Source organism: Nerophis ophidion, linkage group LG14 (genome assembly GCF_033978795.1).
Source record: "Nerophis ophidion isolate RoL-2023_Sa linkage group LG14, RoL_Noph_v1.0, whole genome shotgun sequence".
Classification (NCBI taxonomy): domain Eukaryota; kingdom Metazoa; phylum Chordata; class Actinopteri; order Syngnathiformes; family Syngnathidae; genus Nerophis; species Nerophis ophidion.
This window is the reverse complement of record NC_084624.1, coordinates 20,537,942-20,547,941: the sequence shown is the minus strand read 5'-3', so window position 1 is coordinate 20,547,941 and position 10,000 is coordinate 20,537,942. Positions and strand designations below refer to the sequence as shown.

At 40.9% G+C, this 10,000-nt stretch overlaps 1 protein-coding gene and 1 long non-coding RNA gene across 6 annotated transcripts in view; one reads left to right on the top strand and one right to left on the bottom strand.

The window, feature by feature from the left end:
- gpc5c (glypican 5c) overlaps window positions 1–10,000 on the bottom strand; it is a 366,734-nt gene that overhangs the window by 144,388 nt on the left and 212,346 nt on the right. The window lies entirely within an intron of this gene.
- Window positions 3,882–5,439, top strand: LOC133568276 (uncharacterized). The gene is made up of 3 exons (XR_009809559.1): window positions 3,882–4,150; window positions 4,227–4,378; window positions 4,630–5,439. It is a non-coding gene; the product is annotated as an uncharacterized LOC133568276 (long non-coding RNA).

Here is a 10,000-nt window from a genome sequence, read left to right as displayed (position 1 = left end):
ATGTCCTCCTAACTTTACACATGCGCATATTGTCCGTCCGCTTAAAAGGGGTGGGGGGGGGGGGGGTCGCACTAATATACAACGAAAACTTTAACCTTAGTCCTAACATAAATAATAAATATAAATCGTTTGAGGTGCTTACTATGAGGTCGGTCACACCGCTGCCTCTACACCTGGCTGTTATCTACCGCCCCCCAGGGCCCTGTTTGGACTTTATCAATGAATTCTCAGAGTTTGTTGCTGATCTACTGACACACGCCGATAATATAATCATAATGGGGGACTTTAATATCCATATGAATACCCCATCGGACCCACCGTGCGTAGCGCTCCAGACTATAATTGATAGCTGTGGTCTCACACAAATAATAAATGAACCCACGCATCGCAACGGTAATACGATAGACCTAGTGCTTGTCAGGGGTATCACCGTTTCCAAAAATACGATACTCCCGTATACTAAAGTATTGTCCGATCATTACCTTATAAAATTCGAGGTTCAGACGCATGTTCGTCAAACTAATAATAATAATAACTGCTATAGCAGCCGCAACATTAATACGGCCACAACGACAACTCTTGCTGACCTACTGCCCTCGGTAATGGCACCATTCCCAAAGTATGTGGGCTCTATTGATAACCTCACTAACAACTTTAACGACGCCCTGCGCGAAACCATTGATAACATAGCACCGCTAAAGTTAAAAAAGGCTCCAAAAAAGCGCACCCCGTGGTTTACAGAAGAAACTAGAGCTCAGAAATTATTATGTAGAAAGCTGGAACGCAAATGGCGCACGACTAAACTTGAGGTGCACCATCAAGCATGGAATGATGGTTTAATAACTTATAAACGCATGCTTACCTTAGCTAAAGCTAAATATTACTCAAATCTCATCCACCGTAATAAAAACGATCCTAAATTTTTGTTTAGTACGGTAGCATCGCTAACCCAACAAGGGACCCCTTCCAGTAGCTCAACCCACTCAGCTGATGACTTTATGCAATTCTTTAGTAAGAAAATTGAAGTCATTAGAAAGGAGATTAAAGACAATGCGTCCCAGCTACAACGGGGTTCTATTAACACCGATACGATGGTATATACGGCGGATACTGCCCTCCAAAATAGTTTCTCTCGTTTTGAGGAAATAACATTAGAGGAATTGTTACAACGTGTAAATGGAATAAAACAGACAACATGTTTACTTGGCCCTCTCCCTGGGAAACTGATCAAGGAGCTCTTTGTATTATTAGGTCCATCAGTGCTAAATATTATAAACTTATCACTCTCCTCGGGCACTGTTCCCCTAGCATTCAAAAAAGCGGTTATTCATCCTCTTCTTAAAAGACCTAACCTCGATCCTGACCTCATGGTAAACTACCGACCGGTGTCCCACCTTCCCTTTATTTCAAAAATCCTCTAAAAAATTGTTGCGGAGCAGTTAAATGAACACTTAGCGTCCAACAATCTATGTGAAACCATTTCAATCCGGTTTCAGGGCAAATCACTCCACGGTGACAGCCCTCGCAAAAATGACTAATGATCTATTGCTAACGATGGATTCTGATGCGTCATCTATGTTGCTGCTCCTCGATCTTAGCGCTGCTTTCGATACCTTCGATCATAATATTTTATTAGAACGTATCAAAACACGAATTGGTATGTCAGACTTAGCCCTGTCTTGGTTTAACTCTTATCTTACTGATAGGATGCAGTGTGTCTCCCATAACAATGTGACCTCGGACTACGTTAAGGTAACGTGTGGAGTTCCCCAGGGTTCGGTCCTTGGCCCTGCACTCTTCAGCATCTACATGCTGCCGCTAGGTGACATTATACGCAAATACGGTATTAGCTTTCACTGCTATGCTGATGACACCCAACTCTACATGCACCTAAAGCTGACCAACACGCCGGATTGTAGTCAGCTGGAGGCGTGTCTTAATGAAATTAAACAATGGATGTCCGCTAACTTCTTGCAACTCAACGCCAAAAAAACGGAAATGCTGATTATCGGTTCTACTAGACACCGAACTCTATTTAATAATACAACTCTAACATTTGACAACCAAACAATTAAACAAGGCGACACGGTAAAAAATCTGGGTGTTATCTTCGACCCAACTCTCTCCTTTGAGGCACACATTAAAAGCGTTACTAAAACGGCCTTCTTTCATCTCCGTAATATCGCTAAAATTCGCTCCATTCTGTCCACTAAAGACGCTGAGATCATTATCCATGCGTTTGTTACGTCTCGCCTCGACTACTGTAACGTATTATTTTCGGGTCTCCCCATGTCTAGCATTAAAAGATTACAGTTGGTACAAAATGCGGCTGCTAGACTTTTGACAAGAACAAGAAAGTTTGATCACATTACGCCTGTACTGGCTCACCTGCACTGGCTTCCTGTGCACTTAAGATGTGACTTTAAGGTTTTACTACTTACGTATAATATACTACACGGTCTAGCTCCAACCTATCATGCCGATTGTATTGTACCATATGTCCCGGCAAGAAATCTGCGTTCAAAGGACTTCGGCTTATTAGTGATTCCCAAAGCCCAAAAAAAGTCTGCGGGCTATAGAGCGTTTTCCGTTCGGGCTCCAGTACTCTGGAATGCCCTCCCGGTAACAGTTCGAGATGCCACCTCAGTAGAAGCATTTAAGTCTCACCTTAAAACTCATTTGTATACTCTAGCCTTTAAATAGACTCCCTTTTTAGACCAGTTGATCTGCCCTTTCTTTTCTTTTTCTTCTATGTCCCACTCTCCCTTGTGGAGGGGGTCCGGTCCGATCCGGTGGCCATGTACTGCTTGCCTGTGTATCGGCTGGGGACATCGCTGCGCTGCTGATCCGCCTCCGCTTGGGATGGTTTCCTGCTGGCTCCGCTGTGAACGGGACTCTCGCTGCTGTGTTGGATCCGCTTTGGACTGGACTCTCGCGACTGTGTTGGATCCATTGTGGATTGAACTTTCACAGTATCATGTTAGACCCGCTCGACATCCATTGCTTTCCTCCTCTCCAAGGTTCTCATAGTCATCATTGTCACCGACGTCCCACTGGGTCATTATTGTCACCGATGTCCCACTGGGTGTGAGTTTTCCTTGCCCTTATGTGGGCCTACCGAGGATGTCGTGGTGGTTTGTGCAGCCCTTTGAGACACTAGTGATTTAGGGCTATATAAGTAAACATTGATTGATTGATATATACATACATATAGATATATATATTATACAAATATATATATATATATATACATACACACACATATATATATACACACACACACACATATATATATATATATATATATATATATATATATATATATATATATATATATATATATATATATATATATATATATATATACATATATCAGTGACATGCAGTCAGGGGAGGCAGTTGAGGCGGGGCCTCACGTGCCATCATGGAAAGAAAAAAAAATTAAAAAGAAAAAAAAAAATCTAATTGTTATATGTATCCAGTGAATATACTATAAAGTTATTTTCCATTTAACTTCACCAGTTTTAGATTTTTTAAAAATTCAAAATCGCTGAATTTTCACATTTGCTGTTCAAATACTGAGAAGAGACTTGCAGTGAGTCACAGCCAGCTGAGCCTCACCATGGATTGCGCAATGACTCGGCTAACTGCTGGCTGCTGTGCAGTGAGACCGTATTGCTATATGAATTATATTATACATTTCCATAGTTTAGTTAGCTGAGGTATATAATGTACAGTGTATTTTGTCAACAACTGTATGTGTGTAACGTATTTCTTGTGCTGGGCAATCATAAAAGGGCTGCGAAGACGCACTGGGTGAGGGTCGCAGTAATACCGCCTCCTGGTGGTAGAGGGCGCTAGTGATCCCAGAGATCATTCTTGCGACTACTCGGCTGCAGAAGAAGTGACAACAAGCAGCAACAGTTTGCAGCGATCGATTATTTTTTCAACATGGAGGATTACATATCTAAAATAAAACAGTTTTCTAAACTGGACCTTCAATCGAAGCAGGAGGTAATAATTAAAGGAAGATCTCCATCGAGACAGAGACATTTTTAAAACTTAAGATGGATAAGGAAGACTTCTATAAACAAGTTATCGATGCTTTTGTTCAAAAGGAGCGGCGCATGGACTTCATTTATAAGTAAAGGTAAGACCATAATACAGTTTGTATGTGTAAAGTTAAAGTTAAGTTAAAGTACCAATGATTGTCACACACACACTAGGTGTGGTGAAATTTGTCCTCTGCATTTGACCCATCCCCTTGATCACCCCCGGGAAGTGAGGGGAGCAGTGGGCAGCACCCGGGAATCATTTTTGGTGATCTAACCCCCAATTCCAACCCTTGATGCTGAGTGCCAAGCAGGGAAAAATGCTGGTATGAGCTTTTAAACACAACCCTTTAACTGCTGCCAATCAAATGGTGAATAAGATACTCTTTAGGGTTCATATATATTTGTAAATCTGACTGTGATGAAGTCATGAACCTCACCGCACGTCACTGATATATATATATATATATATATATATATATATATATATATATATATATATATATATATATATATATATATATATATATATATATATATATATATATATATAGTAATGATCTACTTTGTTTTCCAGCTCCACTTGACATTGGTGAGCTTTTGCCGTGAGCAATGTGGAAGGCCAACAACGGGTCAGGACACGCAGTAGATGCTGCTGTTGTCTGCAGTTATCCTGTTGCAACTGTGAAGTTGATCAAGAACAACACACAGTCGTGGTTTCAGTACATGGAAGCCCACTTGGAGGAATTGCCTAGCATGTGAAAAAGTACAATACCGACAATTAGAATGCACTCAAGGCTACCATATTGGGTACATGAAGTGTAAATTGAAATATTTAAGGCTAAACGGGTGCCTTTTCATGTTTAAAGGGCTCAAATAATGTTCAAAAACAAATTTTGATGGTTGTAAACATTAACTCTTATGAGCAGGTCCATTTTGGGTCCCAGGCAGCTTAAACATTGACATAATTTTATATATGTATATATATATATATATATATATATATTAACATTGCTGTATGTATACTTTTAACCTAGCAGATTTGGTCACATTTTCAGTAGATCCATAATAAATTCATAAAAGAACCAAACTTCATGAATGTATTTTGTGACCAACAAGTAAGTATGTGCTCCAATCACTCTATCACAAAAAATAAGTGTTGTAGAAATTATTGGAAACTCAAGACAGCCATGACATTGTGTTCTTTACAAATGTATGTAAACTTTTGGTCGTGACTTTATATTTGTGTTGTTGTTTTTTTTGTTTCCCCCCCTGAAGCTGCTGTGCTGACCCTGAAGTCTTCGAGTGCACTGATTTAAGTGAAAGCCAGTTTTCAGCATGATAAATGTTCTCACGTGAACAACTGTAACATCCATAACTACACCAACAATGTGGTTTGTTTTTTTTCAAGCCAAAGTGACCTTCTCAGTGGCCTAGTGGTTAGAGTTTCCGCCCTGAGATCAGTAGGTTGTGAGTTCAAATCCCGGCCGAGTCATACCAAAGACTATAAAAATGGGACCCATTTCCTCCCTGCCTGGCACTCAGCATTAAGGGTTGTAATTGGGGGTTAAATCACCATAAATGATTCCTGGGCGCGGCACCGCTGCTGCCCACTGCTCCCCTCACCTCCCAGGGGGTGATCAAGGGTGATGGGTCAAATGCAGAGAACAATTTCGCCACATCTAGTATGTGTGGGACAATCATTGGTACTTTAACTTTAACTTGAATGAATGTATGAGCACTAGAGTGATGTGTCTGAGCGCTTTACTTTGATGCATTAACAAACTAACATGGATATTTTATATACTATAAAAAAATGTTTAGGTTTTTATATGGTAAAAAAAATGGTCTGCTTAATCGCCAAATGTATGGTGTGTTTTTCTACTGTAAATTGAAAAACGGTATTTCTGTTATTTTTTACGGCAAAATTCTGGCCCAAAAAATTACTGTAAAATCTACAGTTGTTGATTTTACATTGCATTATGTAAAGGGAAACATGGTCACGCTTCTAATTTGAAGGTCAAATTCTGGCGATTAAGCTGCCAGTAATTGACTATAAAATAGAGAAAACCCGGGGAGGCAGTGAGGAGTTACAACTTATGACTGACATGTCTGGCAGGGGAGTGTTGGTCACCATTGTTTACATGCCGCTGGGTGCTAATTGTAACGCGGCCCTGAAGGAGCTCCAAAACACGTCAGTTCACTGCAGAATGAGTTCCCCCCGGAGACATTTTAGGTGGTTGCGGGGGACTTTAATCATGCAAAACCAACAGACATTGTGCAGATTCCACCAGCAGGTCAACTGCTTATTGTGTTACTAGTGTTTTAGTGAGATTATATAGTTGTCCGTGAAAGTCGGAGTGGTGTGGCCACGGTTGTGGTGACCGCCAGTGTCTCTGAGGGAAGCCACGTTTCTCGACGAGGCGAAGCGAAGGCAGCCGTTGGGGCCGGGCTGAGCTTTTTTCCCCCCTCCTCCACGGTGGAAGCATCCCACGTTCGGGAGCGGCCGGTCCGAGGAGGCAAGAGAGTTCACAGCTACCTCTTTGACAGGTGCACAAGGAACGATGCAAGCTTCGCTCATGTTTACGGTAAAAGCCGACGTATTACCACAATTTTCTCACCGAAACCTGGGGGTTGACATGTAGTAGGGAACCATGTTTGCTTGACCGCTCTGTTCCATAGTAAAGCTTCACCTTCGGGAATGTAAACAAGGAAACACCGGCTGTGTTTGTGTTGCTAAAGGCAGCCGCAATACACCGCTTCCCACCTACATCTTTCTTCTTTGACGTTTTCATTATTAATTGAACAAATTGCAAAAGATTCAGCAACACAGATGTCCAGAATACTGTGTAATTATGCGATTAAAGCAGACGACGTATAGCTGGGATCAGGCTGGAACAAAATGTCCGCTACAATCCGTGACGTCACGCACATCCGTCATCATACGCGTCATCATATCGCGACGTTTTCAACAGGATACATCATGCGAAATTTAAAATTGCAATTTAGTAAACTAAAAAGGCCGTATTGGCATGTGTTGCAATGTTAATATTTCATCATTGATATACAAACTATCAGACTGCGTGGTCGGTAGTAGTGAGTTTTAGTAGGCCTTTAATGATCACTCCACACAGCATTCTTATCTCAGTCCGACCTCTTCTTAAGTACCTTATGCCCATCCATCCATTTTCTACCGCTTATGGGGTCGCGGGGGGTGCTGAAGCCTATCTCTGCTACATTTGGGCGGAAGGCGGGGTACACCCTGGACGAGTCTCCACCTCATCACAGGGCCAACACAGATAGACAGACAACATTCACACTCACATTCACACACTAGGGCCAATTTAGTGTTGCCAATCAACCTATCACCAGGTGCATGTTTTTGGCGGTGGGAGGAAGCCGGAGTACCCGGAGGGAACCCACGCAGTCACGGGGGAACATGGAAACTCCACACAGAAAGATCCTGAGCGCAGGATCGAACCCAGGACCTTCGTACTGTGAGACAGACGCACTAAGTCCTCTGCCACCATGCTGCCTAAGTTATACTTGCCAACCCTCCCGGAATTTCCATGAGACTCCGGAAATTCAGCGCATCTCCCGAAAACCTCCCAGAAGAAATGTTCTCCCGGAAATCTCCCGAAATTCACGCCCCCTCCAGCTCCATGCGGACATGAGTGGGGACAGCCTGTTTTCACGTCCGCTTTCCTGTTATACAAACAGCTTGCTTGCCCAATCAGGTTACAACATCTACAGATTTTTAATAAAAAACTGCACACACAAGGAGACGAAGCAGAAGAATGAAGAAGTTACAGCCATGGCAATGTTTTCTGTTGCCATTTCCTGGTGAATGTTGGATATAGTGTTATGGGGTTGCTTTTTGATTGGCCAACGATTTATGTGGTGTTGTGCACGTGACGGCAAGTGACTCATATATATATATATATATATATATATATATATATATATATATATGAAATACTCGAGTTGGTGAATTATACTCGTCCCCTCTTAACCACGCCCCCCGCCCAAACCACGCCCCCAACCACACATCCTCCCCATCCTCGACCACGCCTCCCTCCCACCTCCCGAAATCGGAGGTCTCAAGGTTGGCAAGTGTGGCCTAAATGGCTTATGTTTATTGCCAATTATTATTGTTATTGCTGTTTTTCTTCATACTTGCTGGCACCTGAATCCAGGTTTGGTACCGTACACGTGCAAATAAATGACAAACAAAACTCATTGAATCACTAAATGTTGAACTGACTTCATGCAGATAAGTTTTAATGGAGTTGTGCTGACCTCCACTTAAACATCTTGTATGTTTGGACTACACATTTATAGGTAAATGTTTTTTTCTTTCTAGAGTTTGTGGATATTTTCGGAGCACCTCTTTGTTTTGTCAGTTAACTCCAGGTCTGGTCCTGTCCTGTCCTGGTATGTTCTCTAAGCAAACTCAACCCTGGGGAGCAAGAGGGAGCGTGAAGAGGCGAGTGTGATCGATGAGTAATGATTCACTTATGTCAACAACCTGCACCCACTGGTGAATACTCATCAATACTCATCATTAGCACTTTTCTGTAATCATAACTTGCCAACACACTCACTCAGCCAAGTATAGTCAATGTTCCTCTGGACTCATGAACAAGGATCCATTTATCAAATAGCTGCATTTATTTGCCCACAAAGTGATCTCATAGCCTCACATATGTTCTCTCTTTCTCCTTAAACTGCCATTATTGGCTTAACAGTACCGGACATGTACATATTATACACAATGTATATAATAGTGCTGGGCGTGTACATATACACAATGTATATAATAGTACTGGACATGTGCATAAACACAATGTATATAATAGTACTGGACATGTGCATATACACAATATATATATATATATATATATATATTATATATATATATATATATATATATATAATAGTGCTGGACATGTACATATACACAATGTATATAATAGTGCTGGACATGTACATATACACAATGTATATAATAGTGCTGGACATGTGCATATACACAATGTGTATAATAGTGTTGGACATATACATATACACAATGTATATAATAGTGCTAGACATGTACATATACACAATGTATATAATAGTGCTGGACATGTACATATTCACAATGTGTATAATAGTGCTGGACATGTGCATATACACAATGTGTTTAATAGTGTTGGACATATACATATACACAATGTATATAATAGTGCTAGACATGTACATATACACAATGTATATTATAGTGCTGGACATGTACATATTCACAATGTATATAATAGTGCTGCACATGTACATATACACAATGTATACAACAATAAATAATTAAATGATGAATGAGTTGTAATTGTATAGCGCTTTTCTACTTTCAAGGTACTCAAAGCGCTTTGACACTACTTCCACATATACACAATGTATATAATAGTACTGGACATGTACATATACACACAATGTATATAATAGTATCGGATATGTACATATACACAATGTATATAAAAGTGCCTGACATGTACATATACACAATGTATATAATAGTATTGGACATGTACATATACACAATGTATATAATAGTACTGGACATGTACATATACACAATGTATATAATAGTGCTGGACATGAGATAGGCTTCAGCACCCCCCGCAACCCCAAAAGGGACAAGGGTAGAAAATGGATGGATGGATGTACATATACACAATATGCAGCATGCATCCATGCAGCTATTCAAGTAGTAACATGATAGTCACAAGCACATGACTTGGAAGGGAAATGAAACAAAGTCCCACGCTGCTCTCTTGTGGCTAATGATGTGCACTGCAGGCATCATGTTCAAGGTTCAAAGTTTATTCGTCACATGCAGAGTACACCACAGTGAAATACTTTTTCCATGCTCTTCAGATATTGCGTACAGTGGGATCCAAACACTAGTTGCA